The sequence below is a fragment of the Canis lupus genome, chromosome 19 (assembly GCF_048164855.1).
Source record: "Canis lupus baileyi chromosome 19, mCanLup2.hap1, whole genome shotgun sequence".
NCBI classification, from domain to species: Eukaryota; Metazoa; Chordata; class Mammalia; order Carnivora; family Canidae; genus Canis; species Canis lupus.
The window spans coordinates 40282026-40306004 of NC_132856.1; the positions used below are offsets into that span (position 1 = coordinate 40282026).

Here is a 23979-nt window from a genome sequence, read left to right on the forward strand (position 1 = left end):
AATAAAATAATAAATAAATAAATAAATAAATAAATAAATAAATAAATAAATAAATAAATAAATAAATAAATGACAATTCTCCAAACTGATCTATTGATTCAATGCAATCTCAATCAAAATCCCAGTTTTTTGTTCAAACTGACAAACTTATTTTTTTTAATTATATAGAAACGAAAGGACATAGAACAGCCAAAACAAATTTGAAAAAGAAAACAGTTAACAAGAGACAACTAGGGGGCTCAGCAGTTGTGTGCCTGCCTTCTGCCCAGGGTGTAATCCTGAGTCCGGGATCAGGTCCTACATCAGGCTCCCTGCATGGAGCCTGCTTCTCTCTCTGCCTATGTCTCTACCTCTCTGTGTATGTCTCTCATGAATAAATAAAATCTTTAAAAAAATAAAGAAAATAGTTAACAAGATTAACACTACCTGATTTCTATAATTATTATAAAGTTACAATAATCATAACAGTATGTATTTTTTTTATAATTTTTATTTATTTATGATAGTCACACAGAGATAGAGAGAGAGAGAGGCAGAGACACAGGCAGAGGGAGAAGCAGGCTCCATGCACCGGGAGCCCGACGTGGGATTCGATCCTGGGTCTCCAGGATCGCGCCCTGGGCCAAAGGCAGGCGCCAAACCGCTGCGCCACCCAGGGATCCCCATAACAGTATGTATTAATGTAAAGATAGATGTACAGATGAGTGAAACAGAATAAAGCACCAAGAAAAAAATCCACACATATACAGAGAGCTAATTTTTTAAAAAGATACAATAAAAATGCAGTATGAAAAGGTTAGCCTATTCAACAAATGGTGCCAGAACAACTGGATATCAATACAGAAAAAAAAAAAATGAGTGCAGGTCCATACCTTGCACCATATCAAAAAAAAAAAAAAAAACTGGGACGCCTGGGTGGCTCAGCAGTTTAGAGCCTGCTTTCAGCCTAGGGTGTGATCCCGGAGTCCCAGGATAGAGTCCCACACCGGGCTCCCTGCATGGAGTCTGCTTCTTCCTCTGCCTGTGTCTCTTCCTCTCTCTCTGTCTCTCATGAATAAATAAATAAAATCTTAAAATAAAAAATAAAACAACAGCTTGAAATAGATAACAGACCTAAATATAAACCCAAAACTATAAAACTTCCAAAAGACAACATCAGAGAAAAGCACTGTGACCTTGGGCTCGGCAAAGATTTCTTCAATAGGACACTGAACACATAATTCCACAAAAGGACAAATTGATAAACTGGACATCATCAAAATTTAAAACTTTTGCCACTTACAGACACTTTTAAGAGAATGAAAAGACAAGACTCAGACTAGAATAAAACCTTTACAAAGCATATATCTGATAAAGGACTTTTGTCCCAAATACGTTTTTTAAAATTGTTAAAATATGGGATGCCTAGGTGGCTAGTGGTTGAGCATCTGCCTTTGGCTCAGGGTGTGATCCCAGGAGAGCCTGCTTCTCCCTCTGCCTATGTCTCTGCCTCTCTCTGTGTGTCTCTCATGAATAAATAAACAAAATATTTAAAATTAACTAATTAATTAATTTCTTAAAATCCAGCAAGAGTGATATTACACAGAATGGCAGAGTAGCAAATTCTGTGAGTTGATCCCTCCACTGAAAGAACCTGTAACTGGAAAAAATTACTAGAATCAACTATCTTAGAACTCTGGAACCTAACTGGACACTTTAACAACCAGAGGAGTATTCACTATGAAGGGATGAAGGGAGATGTTGCAGATCCTGGGTAGTAGAAAAACGTATGTAAATCGGCTATCCCAGGCCCGTCCCTCAACCCTGTTCAGCAATGAGAATAGCAGCCTGCTTTCCTGGAGCGGCTGCCTGGTGCCAGAACAGGCAGTGTGGATCTCATCCTCCAAAAAATTCAGTGTTACACATTGTGGATGATCTGACAGGTTCCTGAAGGACCACTGCAGATACATGCCTTGGTTGTGACCCAATTCCATTTTCAACACCATCAAAAAGAATAAGATACTTAGAAATAAATTTAACCAAAGAGGCATGAGACTTGTATGCTAAAAACTACAAAACAATGCTGAAAGAAGTTAAAAATATAAATAACTGGAAACATATCCTATGTTCATGACTGACAGAATAGTTAAGATGACAATACCACTCAAAGCAATCTACAGATCCAATGCAATCCCTACCAAAATCCCAAGAGTATTTTTTGCAGAACTAGCAAAACTCACCCTAAAATTCATATGGAATCTCAAAAGACTCCACATAGCCTAAATAATCTTAAGAAAGAACAAAACTGAAGGGTCCCTGGGTGGCTGAGTCAGTTAAGCATCTGACTCTTGATTTCAGCTCAGGTCATGATCTCGGGGTTGTGAGATTGAGCCCTGCGCCTCAGGCTCTGGACTAAGTGGACAATCTGCTTGAGATTCCCTTCCTCTCCTTATACCCCTCCCCCTGCTCATGTTTGTGCATGCTCTTTCTCTCTCTAAAATAAATAAATCTTTAAGAAAAAAAAATAAAAACGAAGTTGTTCTCGTATGTTCTAGTTTCAAAACTTACTACAAAACTACAATAATCAAAACATATGGGAGGCACCTAGTTGGCTCATTTGGAAGCGCATATGACTCTTGATATCACTCAAAGTCATGAGTTTGAACCCCATGTTGGGTGTAGAGATTACTTAAGAATTAAAAAGAAGGGACACCTGGGTGGCTCAGTGGTTGAGCGCCTCCCTTTGGCCCAGGGTGTGATCCTGGAGACCCAGGATCAAGTTCTGCATCGGGCTCCCTGCATGGAGTCTGCTTCTCTCTCTGCCTGTGTCTCTGCCTCTCTCAGTATCTCTCATGAATAAATAAATAAAATCTTTAAGAAACAAAAAGAATTGGGATCCCTGGGTGGCTCAGCAGTTTAGCACCTTCCTTTGGGCCCAGGGCATGATCCTGGAGTCCCGGGATCAAGTCCTGCGTCGGGCTTCCTGCATGGAGCCTGCTTCTCTCTCTGCCTGTGTCTCTGCCTCTCTCTCTCTCTCTCTCTCTTTCTGTCTCTTATGAATAAATAAATAAAATCTTAAAAGAATTAAAAAGAAAACCTTTTATAAAAAGAAAGAAAACCAATATAGTACTGGCATAAAGACAGATATACAGATTCAGTGGAATGTAATTAAAAGTCAGAAATGAATCCTGACAAATATAGTCAATAGATTTTAACAAGAGTACCAAGACCATCAAATGGAAAAAAGACTCTTCAGGAAAAGAATATCCACATGCAAAAAAATTAAGTTGGATCCTAACCTTTTGTATACCATATACAAAAATTAACTCAAAATGGACCAAAGACCAAAACATAAGAGCTAAAACGATCAAACTCAAAGAAGAAAACACAGAGGCAAAATATTTGTGACAATAGATTTGGCAATGATTTCTCAGATATAACACCAAAAGATCCAACCAAAGAAAATAAATAAACTGGACTTCATCAGAATTTAAAGTTTTTGTCCATCAAGGGACACTGTTAGGAGAGATAAATGACAGTCCATAGAATGGTATAAAATATCTGTAAATCATGTCTTTAATACACAGAATATATAAGTCCTACAACTCAAAAAAATTAAAATTAAAATTAAAATTAAAAATATATCCAACTCAAAAACAGGCAAAATACTTTAACAGACATTTCACAAATGGCCATAAGCACATGAAAATATGTTCAACATCATTAGTCATTAGGAAAATACAAATGTAACCTGCAAGATACCACTTTACACCCACTAGGATGGCTGCTTTTTTCTTTTAAAAAATGGAATATAGTAAGTGTTGGCAAGGATGTGGAGAAACTGGAATCCTTGTGCATTGCTGGTGAGAACATAAAATGGTTCAGGTGCTATGAGAAACAGTTTGGTGGTTCCTCAAAAAGTTAAACATAGAATTACCGTATGATCCAAGAATTTCACTCCTACATATATACCAAAAAAAACTGAAAACAGGGACTCAGATAGTTGTACATCAATGTTCACAGCAGCATTATTCACAGCAGACAAAAGATGGAAACAATCTAAGTACCCTTCAATAGATTACTAAACAAAGTGTCATACAGACACACACAAACACACACACACACAGAAATACTGTGGACCATAAAAAGTAATTAAGTACTATTACATGATACAAGTGGATGAACTTCTATGCTAAGTGAAATAAGCCAAACACAAAAGGACAAATGTTACATGATTCCACTTATAAAATATCTAGACTGAGGGAGAGTGGAATGAGGAGTTACAATCTGATGAGTTCAGGTTTTGTTTAGGATTATGAAAAGTTCTGGAAATAGACAATGGTAATGATTATATCACACTGCAAATATACTCAAAAAATAGAAAACAGAATGGAGGTTCCTCAAAAAGCTAAAAATAGAGCTACTCTATGACCCAGCAATTGCACTACTAGGTATTTACCCAAAGGATACAAATGTAGTGCTCCCAAAGGGACACATGTACCCAATGTTTATAGCAATAATGTCCACAATAGCCAAACTATGGAAAGAGCCAGATGTCCATCAACAAATGAATAGATAAAATAGATAAAATTATACACACACACACACACACACACACACAAATGGAATATTACTCAGCCATCAGAAAAAGAAATCTTACCATTTTCAACGGCATGGATATAATTGGAGAGTATCATGCTAAGCAAAATCAATTAGAGAAACACAATTATCATATGACTTCACTCACATGTGGAATTTAAGAAAGAAATCAGGATCAAAGCAGAAGGGAAGGAAAAATAAAATGAAATGAAATCAGAGAGGGAGACAAACTATAGTTTCTTAACTTTAGGAAACAAACTGAGGGTTGCTGGAGGGGAGGTAGCTGGGGGATATGGGGTAACCAGGTGATGGGCATTAAGGAGGGCACATGATGTAATGAGCACTGGATTTTAAATACAGATGATGAATCACTGAACTCTACCTCTGAAACTAATAACACACTATCTGTTAATTTAAATAAAATTTTACAAAAGAAAAAGAATGGTTAAAATGGTAAAGTTTATGTTATGTATAGTTTACCATAATTTTTAAAAGCTATTATGGTAAAAAGAAGAACCCAGATATGGGGCATGAAATTTTAAGATCATGGAAAGCATGGCTAAAATAAACAATTCTAAAACTTCAAAAACAGTGACAACAAAAAAAGCCCCAAAACAAGAAAACAGCCTGATTTTTAAATGGGCAAAAAGATATGAACATTCACTCCAAAGAACATTAAAGGATGCCCAACATCATCAGTCACTAGGTAAATGCAAATTAAAGACACAGTGAGATACCATTACATACCTACAGATGGCAAGCATTAAAAAGACTGACCATACTGGCAAGGATGTGGAAGAACTAGAATTCTCATGTACTGCTGGTGGGATTATAAATTAATAACTATCATTTTGGGGAAAAAAAAGTTAAACCATATTTACCACATAATCCAATCTTTCCAATCCTAGGTATTTCCTCACGAGGAAAGGAAAAATACAACCATTCAAAGACCTATACATGGGTGTTCATTGTTGCTTTACCTGTTACAACAAAAAGGTGGAAACAATACACATATCCATCATGGATGGTATGTCCATACAATAGGATTCTATTCAGCAAGAAATAAACTATTGATGGATAAACAACTGTGGTATGTCCATACAATGGGTTACTATTCAGCAAGAAATAAACTATTGATGGATAAACAACTGTGGTATGTCCATATAATGGGTTACTATTCAGCAAGAAATAAACTATTAATACATGCAACAGCACAGGTAAATCTCAAAATAATTAAGCTAAATGAAAAGAAGCAGGCAAAAGAAAAGTACATGCAGTATGACTGATTTATATAAAATGCAAACTAATGTAGAGTGACAAAAAAGCAGATCAGTAATTGTTTGAAGATAAGAAAAGAGGCAAGAAGGGATGCAAGGATGGGACCAAAGAAACTTTTGGAGGTGATTATAGTGATGGATTCAAGGGTGAATACGTGTGTCAAAACTTACCAAATTGTACACTTTAAATAGGGGCAACTTACTGCATGTCAATCGGAATTTGATAGTTTTTTTTTTTTTTTTTTTTAGGCAGTCAAGGTTAACTGGAATAGCTCAAGTTAAATCCAACAGGTTTAGTTGCCAAGTCTTATAGAGAAAGAAAAAGATAACAAGTTGTTCAATTAGCCAACCTCAGGTCACAAAACTAGTAAGAAGTCAAACCAGGATTCAAATCCAGTACTGTGTAGTAATCAAGACCTTTCTCTTCATACTTCTTTTGAAGAAGAAAAGCATATGAATGGGTAGAGATCCATTCAGTAAGTATTTATTATACTTGGGACTACTGCAGGCTCTGGAGATATAGCAGTAACCCAATGATACAAAACCTTTGCACCTGTGGAGCTAAAACATTCTGGGAATAAACCGATTATTTAAAAAAATAAAAATTATGGGGACCCCTAGGTGGCTCAGTGGCTTAGCACCTGCCTTTGGCCCAGGGCATGATCCTGGAGTCCGGGGATTGAGTCCCATGTCAGGCTCCCAGCATGGGGCCTGCTTCTCCCTCTGCCTGTGTCTCTGCCCCACCCACCCCCACCCCCCCGTGTGTGTGTGTGTGTGTGTGTGTGTGTCTATCATGAATGAATAAATTTAAAAATCTTTTTAAAAATTATTTAAAAGTCAAAAACATATGGTACAGTGTCGAGTACATGCTAAGATAGGAAATAAAATGAAGTGCTATAGAATGGGTTGTTCAATTCTTTTAAAGTAGAAAAGTTTGAAGGAACAATACAAAAGACAATCACTAATGTGAAAAGGACAGGTGGGAATGGAGGGCCAACAAAATGACAGCTGACCTAAAAATAAAATAAACAAGAAGGAAAAGATACATTAGTAAATTGGCTCTACCTTAAAAAAAGTTAATTTATTAATCCAATTCACTGGTATATATCCATTCTGCCTAAGGACAGTTACACCATTCCCCACTATAGGTCAATGAGAAAAACAAAACAGCAAGATGATACAAAAAGCTACAAGAGATTAATATTTGAGAAAATTAATGAACTAGAGATACTTAAAAGTATACTGTATCTAAATCTAAATAAAATGCCAAAAACCTCAAGTGAAAGAACATAACTCCAAAAGTTAGCATAATAATCATAGCACACAATCTCAATGTGCTGTTTATTTAGCTGGAAAACTGTCACTATGCAGTAGCATAATTATAAAGAACTGTTTCTGCCTGGAAGTACAAAAAAAATATGATTTTAAAAATATTTGCAATCATAAACCGAGATCTGAAATATAATAGTTTAAGGCTACAGATGCAAAATCACAAACCTAGAAAATTAATACAAACCAGGCTCATTAGACACAGCAGACAAACTGAAAACAAGTTAATAAAAATAAAGCGATACTTTATTTAAGGCAGAAAAAACACCCTACAATTTTCTATTATGATTTGCAAACAGTTCCTCACTGTAACTGACTGCATAAAGGCCAACACTGACAAAATGCTGGGATTCAAAGGGTGGATCTAATCTTTACCTATGACAGAAGAAAACAGAATAAAATCCATAAATCACTTCACTTTAATACGTAACTTCATGCCTCAAGCAGAGAAACTTAATTGAGAATTTGATCAAAGCTATGGCCACTCTTTGAGAAATATGCATCTAAGTTCACTGATATCTATGAAAAAGTTAATTGATTTCTAAAAATCTTGCAAAAATATAGCACTCAATCTTAAATTCCTGGGTCAAGCATTCAAGAGAATAGGACTTCTGGTTCTTTATGGGAAAAACCTCTTCAAACTATATACTCCTCTGATATTGGTATCCCAATACCTAAGAATTAATTACTTGATGATTTACCAGGTTTGTTAGGATATGAAGGTTTAAAAACCATCATTTCCTTCTGCTCCAACAAATACTTGAGCCATAAAATTTTTAAATTTAAGTTGCAAAGGAAGCTAGCCAAATGCAAGCATCCAATTTCACTCCCTCCTAAAATCTAAAACCATAGTTAAGGAAAAAATTATTTTTAGTCTTGTAACCCATAGGATGAAGAAAATGGGAAAGGAAACAAAACCTAAATAATTTTGAAAGCTGAAAAACAGATGGGCAAGTCTGAGAAAACCAAACCCATACCAATAGTAAAAAGAATCAACCCAATTTACACCTCAAAATCCTTAACAAGCTCAAGAATTGGCAATAACAGGTAACTACGGAAGTGGTGGGAAGGCGGTAGGGAGGAAGGTGTTCAAGGGAGAAGCTAAAATAAGAAAAGATGGATTTAAAATTTCTAGACATTTAAATCATTAGATTCACCTCCTTCAATCCACATCTCAATGTGTTCCCTTTCCTCCACTGGAAAGTTTATTCTCCAAAAGAGTAAATGGACTTTTACTCTATATTGGCTGACACCAGGCTCATCTAAGAGTCGAGATGAGTACAAAAAAATAGAAGAGGGATCTCTGGGTGGCGCAGAGGTTTAGCGCCTGCCTTTGGCCCAGGGCGCGATCCTGGAGACCCGGGAATCCCATGTCGGGCTCCTGGTGCATGGAGCCTGCTTCTCCCTCTGCCTATGTCTCTGCCTCTCCCTCTCTCTCTCTCTCTCTCTCTCTCTCTCTGACTATCATAAATAAATAAAAATTAAAAAAAAAAACTTTACAAAAAAATAGATTATATGAACATACACAGGAAAAAACTCCAGCCCCCTTCTAACCCTAAACTCTCAGAATTCTGGTATCCTAGGCTTTTTACCTCTGGGCATTCTCATGCTATTAATTTAGAGCTAATCAAAACGGCCCCCAAGGACCCAACATGTTGGACAAAAATAAACCCACCCTAAAGAATATACTGTGAAATCTCAGAACCCTGGCAGCAGAATTATGGTTCTATTAATAAGCTTCCAAATATGAAAAACAGATCATATCCAAAAGATTCAGAGCCACAGGCTTAATACTAACACTTCACACCAGAAGACAATGGACAATGCCTTAAAAATGATGAAGGAAAAGAATATCTGAATAGTTTTTTTTTTAAAGACTTTATTCACTCATTCATGAGAGACACAGAGAGAGAGAGAGAGACAGAGACAGAGACATAGATAGAGGGAGAAGCAGGCTTCCAGAGGGGAGCTGGATGCAGGGGACGATCCCAGAACCCTGGGATCACACCCCAAGCTGAAGGCAGACGCTCAACCACTAAGCCACCCAGGCATCCCAAGAATTTCTAACCTAGCATTCTATACCTAGCTGAAGAGTTACAATAAAATGAAGACCTCTTCAGACATGCAAAAGATTTATAGCTGTAGAAGAAAATGTTAACTGAAAGCACTTGGGAAACAATTTCTGGCATTGTCTTCTCAGATTGGACTATGCATATGCTACAATTCAGCAATTCCTCTCCTAATCACATATCCTAAGAAAAATAAACATGTATGCCAGGAAGCAACACAGAAGGTTCAAAGCAGCACTGTTCTTAGTAACAAAAGAGAAGGAAAAAAAAACACGTAAGAACTGACAGAAGTAAGGATTAATGAAGTACAATATATTAGAGCTATGCACAACACTGGTAAATCTTAGACTTACATTAATTTTTTTAATTATAAGTTGAAACTTTTTCTTTCCCAGTGTATGATTCTATGACTCTTAGCACATGCATAGATTTATGTTACTATGTTATATTCAGAATAGTTCCATCACCCCAGAAAAATCCCCTTATGATATCTCTTTCAAGTCACTCCTTCCATCTCTACCCATGGCAACTGCTTATGTGTCTTCCATCACTATAGTTTTGTCTTTTTGAGAATGCCATAAAAATCTAATCATATAGCATATAACCATTTGATTGACTTCTTGATTCAGCATAAGCCCCCTCAAACTCACTCAAGTTGTTGCATGTATCAATAGTTCGTTCCTTTGAACTGTTAAACAGTACTTTATCCTATGGATACCTCACACTTTGTTGACTCAACCAATGCCAAACTGATGACTGGGTGATGAAGACGTGGGACAAGTTGGAGCCAATAGCTCAGTTCATTGACCACTGGTATGTCTTCTTTTGTAAAGACTGTTAGTCTTTTAAAGTCTTTTGCCCATTCTTTTGTTGCATTATTACTGCGAGTTTTGAGATTACAAATCATCTCCCATATAAATGGTTTGCAAATAATTTCTTCAAGACTATGTATGACTGCCTTTTAGCTTTCTTCACTGCATCATCGGGCTCCCTATGGGGAGCCTGCTTCTCCCTCTACCTATGCCTTTGCCTCTCTCTCAGTCTCTCATGAATGGATGATAAAAATCGTTAAAAAGGGGGGGAAAAAAGGAAAGAAAAATATTGAGGTTATTTTTCATACAGAAATCCAGCTTTTCCCACACCCTTTGTTGAAAAGACTGTCCATTCTCCTGCTGACCTGCTTTAGCATATCTGTCAAAATCACTGAGCATTAAGTATGAGTCTACTTCTTTTTTTTCTTTTTAGTTTCAGAGGTAGAATTTAGTGATTCATCAGCTGTCTACTTCTGGATTCTATCCAATTTAATTGATCTATATGTCAATAGTTATGCCAATACTATACTGTCTTACTTATAGTAGCTTGATATAGGTCAGTCTTGAAATCAGGTATTGTAAATCGTATAATATTACTCTTCTTCAAGATAGTTTTTATATGTTCATTGTCTTTCCATTTAAATTTTTGTAGATGCCCTTTAATCAGCTGCAAAACTATCTTTTATTCTCAGTTTGCTGAGAGTTTTTATCATGAATGGGTGTTTAATTTTGTCAAATGTTTTTGCACTTATGAATCAAATTATGTTATGAATTATTTAAGTTATATATGTCAAATGTTTTGCATTTCTTATGGATCCTAGTAAGCAGATTAAACTGATTTTCTAATGTTAAACCAATCTTAATATTCCCAGGATAAACCCCAAATGTTCATGGTGTATTATCATTTTCATGTACCTTTGCATTCAGTTTGCTAAAAATATAGTAAAGATTTTTGAGCCAATGTTTATGAATTTTGGTCTGTAGTTGTCTTGCAATATGTCTGTCTGATTATGGTATCAGGGTAATATCAAATAAATAATAAATAATTGGGAACGGTTCTCTTCTCTATTTTCTGAAACAGTTTGTTTAGGGTTGGTATCATTTCTACCTAAAATGTTAAATTTGGGGGCAGCCCGGGTGGCTCAGCAGTTTAGCACGGACTTAGGCCCAGGTTGTGATTCTGGGGACCCGGGATCGAGTCCCACATTAGGCTCCCTACACAGAGCCTGCTTCTCCCTCTGTCTGTGTGTGTGTGTGTGTGTGTGTGTCTCATGAATAAATAAAATCTTTAAAAAAATAAAAAATAATAAAAAATAAAATAAAATGCTATATTTGTCAGTGAAACCATCTGGGCCTGGAGTTTTCTTTGTGGAACAGCTTTTAGTTACAAATTCCATTTCTTTAGCGGATATAGGGCTATTATAGTTTCCTATTATTCCTTGAATAACTTTTGTTAATTTGTCTATTTCCAAGAATTTTCCATTTCACCTAGGTTGCAAAGTTCATAGGCATAAAATGTATAATATTCCCTTTTTATCCTTTTAATGTTTATGGGATCTATAGTGATACACTCTCTTTTGTTCTTCATATTGGTAACTGGTATCTCTATTCTTTTTTCTAAATCAGCCTGTCAGCTTAGTGTCCCTCTCTCTTCAATATATAAGCTTTCATTCTCATTGATTTCCTGTATTGTTTTCCTAGTCCCATTTTACTATTTATACTTCTATCCATTATTCTTTACCCATATATATATAGAAAATTATTACTGCAATAAGTTCAGTGACTATCCATCATCTAACAGTTACAATTATTTTTTCTAATACTAAGAACTTTTAAGATTTACTCTTAGCAACTTTCAAATATACAACACAGTACTGTTAACTAGTCACCACACTGTCCATTATATCCCCAGAATTTATTTTTCTTATAACACGAAGTTTGTATCTTTTGACTATCCTCACCCATTTTCCTCAGTCTCCATCCCTGCCTCTAGCAACCTCCAATGTGTTCTGTTTCTATGAACCTGTTTTTTCTTTTCCACTATCACACAGTATTCTTCTTTATCTGCATGACTTATTTCACATAGCAGAATGCCCTCAAGGTCCAACCATGTAGCAAATGATAAGATTTCCTTCTTTTTTATAGCTGAATAATATTCCATTGTACATATAACACCACATTTTTTTAATCCATTCATTTGCTGATGGAAACTTTGGTTGTTTCCATGTCTTGGCTATTATAAATAATGCTGTAATGAACTTGGGGATGAAGGTATCTCATTGTCAATACTGATTTCATTTCCTCCATGTATATCCCATAAGTGGAATTGCTGGATCACTTGGTAGTTTTATTTTCAATTTTTGAAGACCCTCCACACTATTTTCCATAGTGGCTGCATCAATTTACATTCCTACTAATAGTGCACCAGAGTTCCCTTTTCTCCACATCCTCATCAACACTTATCCCTTGTCTTTCTGATAATGATCATTTTTTAAGATTTTATTAAGTTTTTAAGTAATATCTACACTCAACATGGAACCTGAACTCACAACCCTAGGATGAAGGGACATGCTGCAATGACTGAGCCAACCAGGCACCCCTATAATGACCATTCTAACAGGTATGAGGTGATATTTCATTGTACTTTTGATTTGCATTTCTCTGATAATTAGTGATGTTGAGTACTTTTTCATGTACCTCTTGGTTATTCGTAGAACTTCTCTGGAAAATATCTATTCAGTTCCTCTCACCTTTTTTTTTAAAGACTGTATGTATGTTTATATTTATGTATTTATTTGACAGAGAGTGAGTAAAAGCAGAAAGAGCAGTAGAGGGAGAGGGAGAAGCAGACTCCCCACTGAGCAGGGAGCCCAGTGCAGGGCTTGACCCCAGGACCCCAATATCATAACCTAAGCTGAAGGCAGGCATTTAATCACCTGAACCACCCAGGCACCCTAGCCCTCTATCCATTTTTAAATCAGATTTTTTTTTTATTGAGTTATATGAGTTCTCTACACATTTTAGGTATTACCCTCTTATCAGATATATAACTTGAAAATATTTTTATATTATTTGGGAAAGATAAGAATAGGATCAAAGAAAAAAAAAAGTACAGGATCCCATTACATAGAAGAGTTAAAGGGCATACTGTGAAATCAAAAGTGATCACTTCTCGGCCTTTTGGCCAAGATCAAGTGTGAAATCAAGAGACTATAGTCAGAACAGTAAGCAGTTTTCAAATGACAACAATGCAGAAGGATAACCAACTAAACACCACTGAAATCTGGATGCTTTTATATTAAAAATTTGCTACACACGGTTTAGCGTCTGCCTTCGGCCCAGGGCGTGATGCTGGAGTCCTGGGATTTGAGTCCCACATCAGGCTCCCTGCATGGAGCCTGCTTCTCCCTCTGCCTGTGTCTCTGTCTCTCTCTGTCTCTCTCTCTCTCTCTCTCTCTCCGTGTCTTCCATGAATAAATAAATAAAAATCTTAAAAAAAAAATTTGCTACACAGCAGTAGCAACTACACAGTAATTACTGCTGCTTATACTATTTTGAGATTTATAAAACCTTCAAGACGGTCATTTGGCTTCCATTTTTTAGTTCTAGGGTAGTCAACGTATTGGCAGTTACATAAATCCAAATCACAACACATCCTCCCAAACTCTATAAACCAAAAAGGAAAAGACATCAAAAACAAACAAATCAGGGCAGCCGAGGTGGCTCAGTGGTTTAGCGCCGCCTTCAGCCCAGGGCATGATCCTGGTGACAGGGGATGGAGTCCCGCGTTGGGCTCCCTGCATGGAGCCTGCTTCTCCCTCTGCCTGTCTCTCTGCCTCTCTCTCTCTCTCCCTCTGTGTCTCTCATGAATAAATAAATAAAATCTTTTTAAAAAATCAATTAGGAAGACAAGAAAACTATACTGATATCAGAATTCTCAAAAACAAGGCAACAAGCAGCATTTTCAAGAAACCATAGGAAAGAAAGTATGAATGAAGGACTATCAAATCAAACTGTCTTTCAAGTACCAACACATTTTTTTAAATTTTGAATTCAAGAATTCAGGGAATTCTATATACCCATGTCCCCTTCTTGAGCAAACTATTAAAGAATGAGACTCGTCCAACCAAAAGATGACTGGAGAAAGAATTATAAAGGAAATGACTATAAATCTGATATACTTAATTATAGATCTAACAAAATATAGAGGTGAGGGCAAAAATAATATATAAATGTTATATATTTTGATGACATATAAATAATGCAACTAAATATTAAAGAAAGGAGGAAAAGGAACAAAAGTGAAATTAGCTTACTGCTCATTGTATAATAGGTGAGAGATAAAGGATAACACCGGAAAATGGCTAACTATATAGTAATATAGGACATTAAGTGCATTGAAAAAAAGTATAGCTTGGGTAAAAACATAAGTGTTGCTAAATATCTACAAGATTGAAAAAAGGCACAAAAAGATATAGAGAACATCACACTATAACAAAGATAACAAATATAAATCACATAGCAATTATTTTAAAAAGTAGGGCAGGGTCAAGACCAAAATTAAGTCTTCTCTATAAATGTGAATGGGCTTTATTCATCCATTAAAAGACAAACATTTTCAGTTTGATACACACAGCAAGACCCAACCACATGCTTTATTTAAAAAGGAAACACATATAAAATAAAGTGACTCAGAAATGCAAAAAAAGGAATTTTTCAGTCTATGAATCATTTCAAATTCGTTTTTGTATACGGTGTGGACTAGAAGTCAAGACTAATTTTTCCATGAATATCAAGTTCTTCTAGTACTATATGATTAAAAGATTGTTCATTCATTATTCACTGAATTACATGGTCTCTTTGCCAAAAATCTCCATATACATAAATCCATGTGTACATAAATAAATCCATATACACATAAACTAGTTATGTATATATGGATTCTATTGCATTCCACTAATCTAAATGTCTATCTTTGCACCAATACCATAATGCCTTGCTTATTGTCGCTTCAAAAGAAGACATGAAGTCAGATCCCATACACTCTCCAACACTATTCTTTTTAAAAATTGTTTTGACTATTCTGTATATATATTTATATATATATAAATTTTAGCTTGTCAAATTATGCAAAAAGTCTGTTAGATACTGATTGGAATAATAATATGGAGTCCTCCAATCCATAAACATGTTATCTTTCAACTTACTTTCAGTTCTCAGCAATGTTTTGTTATTTTCAAAACAGAGCTCTTACATATCCTACAAATTTTGTTGTATTTATTCCTCAGTATTCAATGTTTTTGCTATTATTGTAAAGATGTTCTATAATTTCACAAACTGTTCATTAGAAAAACAAAAATATATAACTGATCTTACATATATCGGCCTTATTCTGACACGCTGCCAAACTCCATAATTAATTCCAGTAATCTCTTTTCAGATTCTTTACAATTTTCTATGTACATAATCACAGTGATCTATAAGTTTGAGTGTTCTACCTCTTTATTTCCAATATTCATGTTTGCTATAGGCATACTTCATTTTATTGCACTTTGCCTTATAATGCTTCACAGATTTTGCATTTTTACAATTGAAGGTCTACGACAATCTTGCCTCAATCAAGACTGACAGTGCCATTTTTTCCACAGTGTTAGCTCAATTCAAGTCTCTATGTCACATCTTGGTAATTCTTGAAATATTTTAAACTTTTTCATAATTATTATTGTGATCAGTGATCTCTGATGTTACTACTGCAACAGTTTTGGGTGCCATGAACTGTGCCCATAAAAGAGGTAAACTTTATCAATAAATGTTGTGTGTGTGCATGTTCTGACTGCTCTACCAATCAGCCATTCCCCTCTTTCCCTCTCCTCAGGCCTCTCTATTCCCTGAGACACAAAAATATTGAAATGAGGACAATTATTAGTCCTACCATGGAGTATTCACCTGAAAGGAAAACATACATGTCTCTCACTTCAAAATCAAAAGCTAGAAATGATTCAGCTTAGTGATGAAGGCATGCTGAAAGCCAGTAGGCCAAAAGCTAGGCCTCTTGCACCAAATACTTAGCCAAGTTGTGAATGCAAAGGAAATGTTCTTGAAGGAAATTTTAAGTATCACTTCAGTGAACACACAAATTATAAAAAAGCAAAGCAGTCTTATTGCTGATATGGATGATATATGCTGGATAAGAGATCAAACCAGCCTCAACATTCTTTAAAGCCAAAACCTAATCCAGAGCAAGGTCCTTACTCTCTTCAAAGGCTGGGAGGGATGAGGAAGCTGCAGAAGAAAAGTGTGAAGCTAGCAGAGGTTGATTCATGAGGTTTAAGGAAAGAAGCCATCTCCCTAACACAGAAGTACAAGGAGAAACAAGAATGACTGATGTAGAAGCCGCAGTAAGTTATCCAGAAGATCTAGCTAAGATAAGTAATGAAGGTGGCTAAACTAAACAATAGAATTTATATGTAAACAAAGCAGCCTTATATTGGAAGACGCCATCTAAAACTTTTGTAGCTAGAGGGAAGTCAATGCCTGGCTTCAAAGCTTCAAAGGATAGGCTAATTCTCTCGTTGGGAGCTAATGCAGTTGGTGACCTTAAGGTGAAGCCAATGCTCACTTAAATTATGAAAATTCTAGGGCCCTTAAGAATTATGCTAAATCTACTCTGCCTATGCTCTATAAATGAAATAGCAAAGCCTAAATGACAGCACAGCAGTTTACAACACGGTTTACTGATTATTTAAGGCCACTGTTAAGACCTACCATTCAGAAAAAGGTTCCTTTCAAAATATTACTGCTTGGTGACACTGCACCTGGTCACCCAAGAACTCTAATGGAGATGTACAACAAGATTAATATTGTTTTCATGCCTGTTAATATAACGCTAACACAACATCCATTTCAGCCCATGGTTTGTGAGGTAATTTCAACTGTCAAGTCTTATTATTTAAGAAATAAATTTTGTCTAGTTTCTAAGAATCATGTCTGTCTGCCATGTCAAAATTCCTGATCCAGACACAATGGCCCCAATGGGACAGAGCCCAAAGGTGTCACTGAGAGTAACTGGAATGAGCTTGTTGACAGCTAGATGACATGAACCTCTCTGAGTCCCTTTTCCATGGCATCTATGCCTACGGTTTTGAGAAGCCTTCTGCCATCCAGCAGCAAGCCATTCTTTGTATCAAGGTTATGATGCAATTGCTCAAGCCCAATCTGGGACTGAAAAAACAGCCACTTTTGCTATATTAATTGTGTAAGAGACTGAACTGGATCTAACAGGCTACATAGGCTTTGGTCCTGGCACCTACTAGAGAGTTGGCTCAGCAGATACAGAAGGTAGTCATGGCATTAGGAGATTACATGGGTGCCTCTTGCCATGCCTGCATTCAGGGAACCAATGTACATGCTGAGGTGCAGAAACTTCAGATGGAAGCTCCGCATATCACCATGGGTACCCCAGGTCATGTATTTGATATGCTTAACCAGAGATACCTATATCCCAAATACTTCAAGATGTTTGTACTAGTCAAGCTGATGAAGTGTTAAGCTACAGATTCAAGGACCAAATCTATGACATATTCCAAAAGCTCAATAGCAATACCCAAGGGGTTGTGCTGTGAGCTACAATACCTTCCAACATGCTTGAGGCGACCAAGAAGTTCATGAGATATCCCATCTGGATTCTGGTCAAGAAACAAGAGTTGACCCTGGAAGGTACCCGCCAGTTCTATATGAATGTAGAACAAGAAGGGTGGAGGCTGAATACACTGTGTGACTTGTATGAAACCCTAACCATCTTGCAGGCAGTCATATTCATCAACACCCAAAGGAAGTCTGATTAGCTCACTGAAAAGATGCATCCCGAAGACTTCATTATGTTTGCCATGCACAGAGATATGGACCAAAAGGAAAGAGATGTTATCACAATACTCTGGCTCTAGCAGAGTATTGATTTGCTGGCCAGAGGCATTGATGTGCAGCAGTTTCTTTAGTCTTTTTTTATTTTTTTTTTATAGTTTTTTTTTTTTAAACTTTTATTTATTTATGATAGGCACACAGTGAGAGAGAGAGGCAGAGACACAGGCAGAGGGAGAAGCAGGCTCCATGCACCGGGAGCCCGACGTGGGATTCGATCCCAGGTCTCCAGGACCGCGCCCTGGGCCAAAGGCAGGCGCCAAACCGCTGCGCCACCCAGGGATCCCAGTTTCTTTAGTCTTTAACTATGACCTTCCCACCAACAGGGAAAACTATATCCACAGAATTGGTCGAAGTGGACAATTCTGCCTTAAGAGTGTGACTATTAAAAAAAAAAAAAAAAAGCGTGTGACTATTAACATGGTGATAAAAGAAGACAAGGAGATTCCTTGTTCAAGATATCAAGACTATCTACAATACCTCCACTGAGGAGATGCCCTTCAGTGTTGCTGACCCTGGAGCTATCCTGCTACCTAGCCCTACCCAGGGTTCAGTCCATGGGGGGCTGAAGACAACAAGGAAGGGGAGGGAAGGGAGCCAAGGGATAGATGTGTCATTTTTTTTTCTTTGAATAAGTGTCACGTTGGAAGGAAGGAAGGAAGGAAGGAAGGAAGGGAGGGAGGGAGGGAGGGAGGGAGGGAGGGAGGGAGGGAAAGAAAGAAAGAAAGAAAGAAAGAAAGAAAGAAAGAAAGAAAGAAAGAAAGAAAGAAAGAAAGAAAGAAAGAAAGAAAGAAAGAAAGAAAGAAAGAAAGAAAGAAAGATCTTCTTTAGTGATAGTGATTCCTTTTTCTGGACACAGCAAATTGAAAACCTTCTGGAAAGGATTCACAATTCTAGATGCCATTAAGAACTTTTGTAATTCAAAGGAAGAGGTCAAAATATCAACAAAGAGTTTGGAAGCAGCTGATTCCAATCCTCATGGGTGACTTTGAAGGATTCATTATTTTCATGGAGAAAGTAACAAAAGATGTGGTATAAACAAGAAGAGAACCAAAAATAGTAGTAGAGCCTGAAGATGTGATTGAATTGCTATAATCTCATGATAAAACTTGAACAGATAAGGGGTTACTTCTTATGGGTGAACAAAGAAACTTTTTTTTTAAGATTTTATTTATTTATTCACGAAAGACATGGGGGTGGGGCAGAGGGAGAGCAGGCTCCATGCAGGAAGCCCAATATGGGACTCGATCCTGGAACTCCAGGATCACGCCCTGGGCCAAAGGCAGATGCTCAACCGCTGAGCCACCCAGGTGTCCCAAGAAACTGGTTTCTTAAGATGGAATCTACTCGGGATGCCTGGGTGGCTCAGCAGTTGAGTGTCTGCTTTCTGCTCAGGGCATGATCCCAGGGTCCCAGATCGAGTCCCACATCGGGCTCCTTGCAGGGAGCCTGCTTCTCTCACTGCCTATGTCTCTGCCTCCCTCTCTCTGTCTCTCTCGTGAATTAATTAATTAATTAGTAAATAAATAGTGGAATCTATTCATGGTGACAATGCTGTTAAGACTGCTAAAATGACAACAAAGGATTTAGAATATTACATCAACTTAATTGATAAAGCAGCAGCAGACTTAAAAGGACTAACCCCGGGATCCCTGGGTGGCGCAGCGGTTTGTTGCCTGCCTTTGACCCAGGGCGCGATCCTGGAGACCCGGGATTGAATCCCACGTCGGGCTCCCAGTGCATGGAGCCTGCTTCTCCCTCTCCCTATGTCTCTGCCTCTCTCTCTCTCTCTCTGTGTGACTATCATAAATAAATAAATAAATAAATAATTTTTTTAAAAAAAAAGGACTAACCCCAATTTTGGAAGTTCTACTGTGGTTAAAATGCTATCAAACAGCATCACGTGGGATCCCTGGGTGGCGCAGCGGTTTGGCGCCTGCCTTTGGCCCAGGGCGCGATCCTGGAGACCCGGGATCGAATCCCACATCGGGCTCCCGGTGCATGGAGCCTGCTTCTCCCTCTGCCTGTGTCTCTGCCTCTCTCTCTCTCTCTCTCTCTGTGACTGTCATAAATAAATAAAAAAAAAAAATTAAAAAAAAAAAAACCAGCATCACGTGCTACAGAGAAAATCATTGTAAATAGAAAAGTCAATTGATGTGGCAAACTTCACTGTTATTTAAAGAAACTGCCACAGCCATGCCACTTTCAGCAACCACCACCCTACTCAGTCAGCAGCTGTTAAGACAAGACCCTCCACTAGCAGAAATATTATAACTTAATGAAAGCTCAGATGACAGTATTTTTTTTTAAAGATTTATTTTTTTACTTATTTATGATAGACATAGAGAGAGAGAGGCACAGACACAGGAGGAAGGAGAAGCAGACTCCATGCCAGGAGCCCGATGTGGGACTCGATCCCGGGACTCCAGGATCACGTCCTGGGCCAAAGGCAGGCGCTAAACTGCTGAGCCACACAGGGATCCCCTTGACAGTATTTTCTTAAAGATTTATCTAAGGGGAGGGGAAAGAGGAGAGAGAGTGAGAGAGTGAATCTCAAGCAGACTCCCCACTGAGCCCAATGCAGGGTTTGATCTCATGATCCTGAGATCATGACCTGAGCCATAATGAAGAGTCAAATGTTCAACCAAGTGAGCTACCCAGGTGCCCTGATAGCATTTTTTAGCAATAAAGTGTTTTATAATTTGGGGGGAGGGGACTATAAATACTCTTTTAAAGTGTTTTTTAAAAGATTTTTTTATCCATGAAAGACACAGAGAGAGAAGCAGAGACATAGGCAGAGGAAGAAGCAAGCTTCTTATAGGAAGCCCGATGCAGGACTCCATCTCGGGCCCTGGGGCCATACCCTAAGCCAAAGGCAGACACTCAACCACTGAGCCACCCAGGCATCCCTTAAGTTTTTATTACAATTCCAGTTAGTTAACATGCAGTGTAACTAATACTATTTTCAGGTGTACAGTATAGTGATTCAACACCTCCAAGCAACACTGATGGTCATCACAACTGTACTTCTTAATCCTCATCGCCTATCTAACCCATTCCCCCATCTACCTCCCCTCTGGTAGCACTCAGTTTATTCTATATGGTTATGACTCCTTGGTTTGTCTTTCTTTTTTTTCCCGTTGCTCATTTGTTTCTTAAATTCCACAAACAAGTAAGATCACATGGTATTTGTCTTTCTCTGACTTAAGGTATTACACTGTTTTATAAACATAATGCTATTGTACACTTAAAAGACTATAATTTAATGTAAACATAACTTTTACATGCACTGGGAAACCAAAAAAATTCATTTGACCCACTTCATTGTGATATTCACTTATTGCAGTGGTCTTGGAACCAAACTTACTACAATTTCAAAGTATACTTGTCCTTCTAGATTTATGGGACTAACAAAGCTCCCAAAACAATGTCAAATAGAAGTTGTAAAGGCAGATGTCCTTATTTTGTTCCCAAAGTTTGAAGAGGAACATTCTATGTTTCATTAGTAAGCATAATGTTAGATGTGGGTTCTTCATATGTGCCTTTTATTAGATTGACAAATCCAGTATTATATAAAATATATAGGCTATATAAATTAAATATTTGTTTATATTAAGGGTTTTTACATCTATAATCATAGGGGAATACTGGTCTACAATTTTCTTTTAATATCCGTGTTAGGTTTTAGATCAAGGTTACACTGGCTTCCTAATGAGTCAGGAAATGTTTCATCCTCTTTTGCTTTCTAGAAGTATGTTTTGGGCACCTGGGTGGCCAAAACATACTTATAGCGTCTGCCTTCAGTTCAGGTCATGATCTCTGGGTCCTGGGATCAGTTCCACATTGGTCTCCCTGCTCCTCAGGGAGCCTGCTTCTCCCTCTGCCCCTCTTTCTTTCTGTCTCGTAAATAAATAAAATCTTTTTTAAAATAAAATAAAATAAAAGTATGTTTCATGGAATTCACATGTCAAACCATCTGAGACTTGAGTCTTCTTTGTGAGAAAATTTTCTTGATAGAAATTTAAGGGCATCTGGGTGGCTCAGTCAGTTAAGCGTCTGCCTTTGGCTCAGGTCATCCCTCTGCCCCTCCCCACCACACTCATGCTCCCTCTCTCATTCTGCTCCCTCCCTCAAATAAATAAAATCTTTGGAAGAAAAATGTAATTTATTTAATATATTTATCATTCTGATTTTCTATTTCTTTCTGTGTCAATTTTGTTCAAATATGCCTTTCAAGGAATTTGTTAAGTAAGATGATTCATAATATTCCCTTATGTTCCCTCTTTCATTATGAATATGTTCTATTTAGATCAGTCTTACTAAGACTGATCATATTTATATTTATCAATCCTTTCATTTTTTAAAAATGGTTTTTATTTATTTATGATAGTCACATCAGAGAGAGAGAGAGGCAGAACACAGGCAGAGGGAGAAACAGGCTCCACGCACCAGGAGCCCGACATGGGATTCAATCCCGTCTCCAGGGTTGCACCCTGGCCAAAGGCAGGCACTAAACCGCTGCACCACCCAGGGATCCCTTATCAATCCTTTCAAAAAATTACTTTTAGGGCAGCCCCGGTGGCCCAGCGGTTTAGTGCCGCCTGCAGTCCAGGGTGTGATCCTGGAGACCCCGGATCAAGTCCCGCATCAGGCTTCCTGCATGGAGCCCACTTCTCTCTCTGCCTGTGTCTCTGCCTGTCTCTCTCTCTCTCTCTCTCTCTCTGAATGAATAAATAAATCTAAAAAAAAATTACTTTTAGTTTAATTAGTTTTCTCTAGTCTCCATCCATTTTCTACTTAATTGATTTCTGCTCTGATTTTATTTCTTTCATTCTATTTTTAACTTGCTATTGTTTTTCTAGTTTCTCTTGGTAGGTAACTTGAATCACCCACTTTAAATCTTTCTTTCCTTCCAGCCACTCTGGAAAAAGAGTATGGAATTCCTCAAAAAGTTAAAAATTGAACTACTCTATGACCCAGCAATTGCACTATTAGGTATTGACCCAAATGATACAAAAATACTAATTTGAAGGGATACATGCACCCTGATGTTTGTAGCAGCATTATCAACAATAGTCAAATTATGGAAAGAGCCCAAAGTTCCATCAACTGATGAATGGATAAAGATCATGTGGTGTGTATAAATATATATGTGATATAAATGGAATATTACTCACCCATCAGAAAGAATGAAATCTTGCCATTTGCAATGACATGGATTAAGTTAGAGGGTATTATGCTAAGTGAAATAAGTCAGAGAAAGACAAATACAATGATTTCACTCATACGTGGAATTTAAGAAACCGAACAAAAAGGGGTGCCTGGATGGTACAGTCAATTAAGCATCCAACTCTTTGTTTCAACTCAGGTTGAAATGATCTCAGGGTCATGGGATCAAGTCCTACACTGGGCTCTGCACACAGCACAGAGTCTGCTTAAGACTCTCTCTCTCCTTCTCCCTCTTCCCCTCTCCCCTGTGATGCTTGCTCTCTCTCTAAAATAAGTAAATAAAGCTTAAGAAAAAAAAAGAAACAAGACAAATGAATATTGAGGGGGGAGGCAAACCAAGAAACACATTTTTTTTATTTTATTTATGTGAGAGAGAGACAGACAGAGAGAGACAGAGAGAGAGAGAGAAAGAAAGAACAGGGTGAGTGACAAAGGGAGAAGCAGATTCCCCACTGAGTAGGGAGCCCAACGTGGGGCTCAATCCCAGGACTCCAAGATCAAGACCTGAGCCACAGGCAGATGCTTAATGGACTAAGCCACCCAGGTGCCCCCAAGAAACAAATTATTAACTACAGAGAACTGATGATTGCCAGAGGGTAGGTAAGTGTGTGGTAGAGGGATGATGGCTTAAATAGGTGATGGGGATTAAGGTGAGGGCACCTTGTGATGAGCACTAGGTGTTATAGTATGTGGGTGATGAATCACTAAATTCTACATGTGAAACTAATATTACACTGTATGTTACCTAACTGGAATTTAAATAAAAAC

At 37.5% G+C, this 23979-nt stretch overlaps 1 protein-coding gene and 1 pseudogene across 10 annotated transcripts in view; one reads left to right on the forward strand and one right to left on the reverse strand.

Moving 5' to 3' along the window:
• DOCK3 (dedicator of cytokinesis 3) overlaps nt 1-23979 on the reverse strand; it is a 502472-nt gene that overhangs the window by 442122 nt on the left and 36371 nt on the right. The window lies entirely within an intron of this gene.
• Nucleotides 16769-18613, forward strand: LOC140611203 (eukaryotic initiation factor 4A-I-like; annotated as a pseudogene).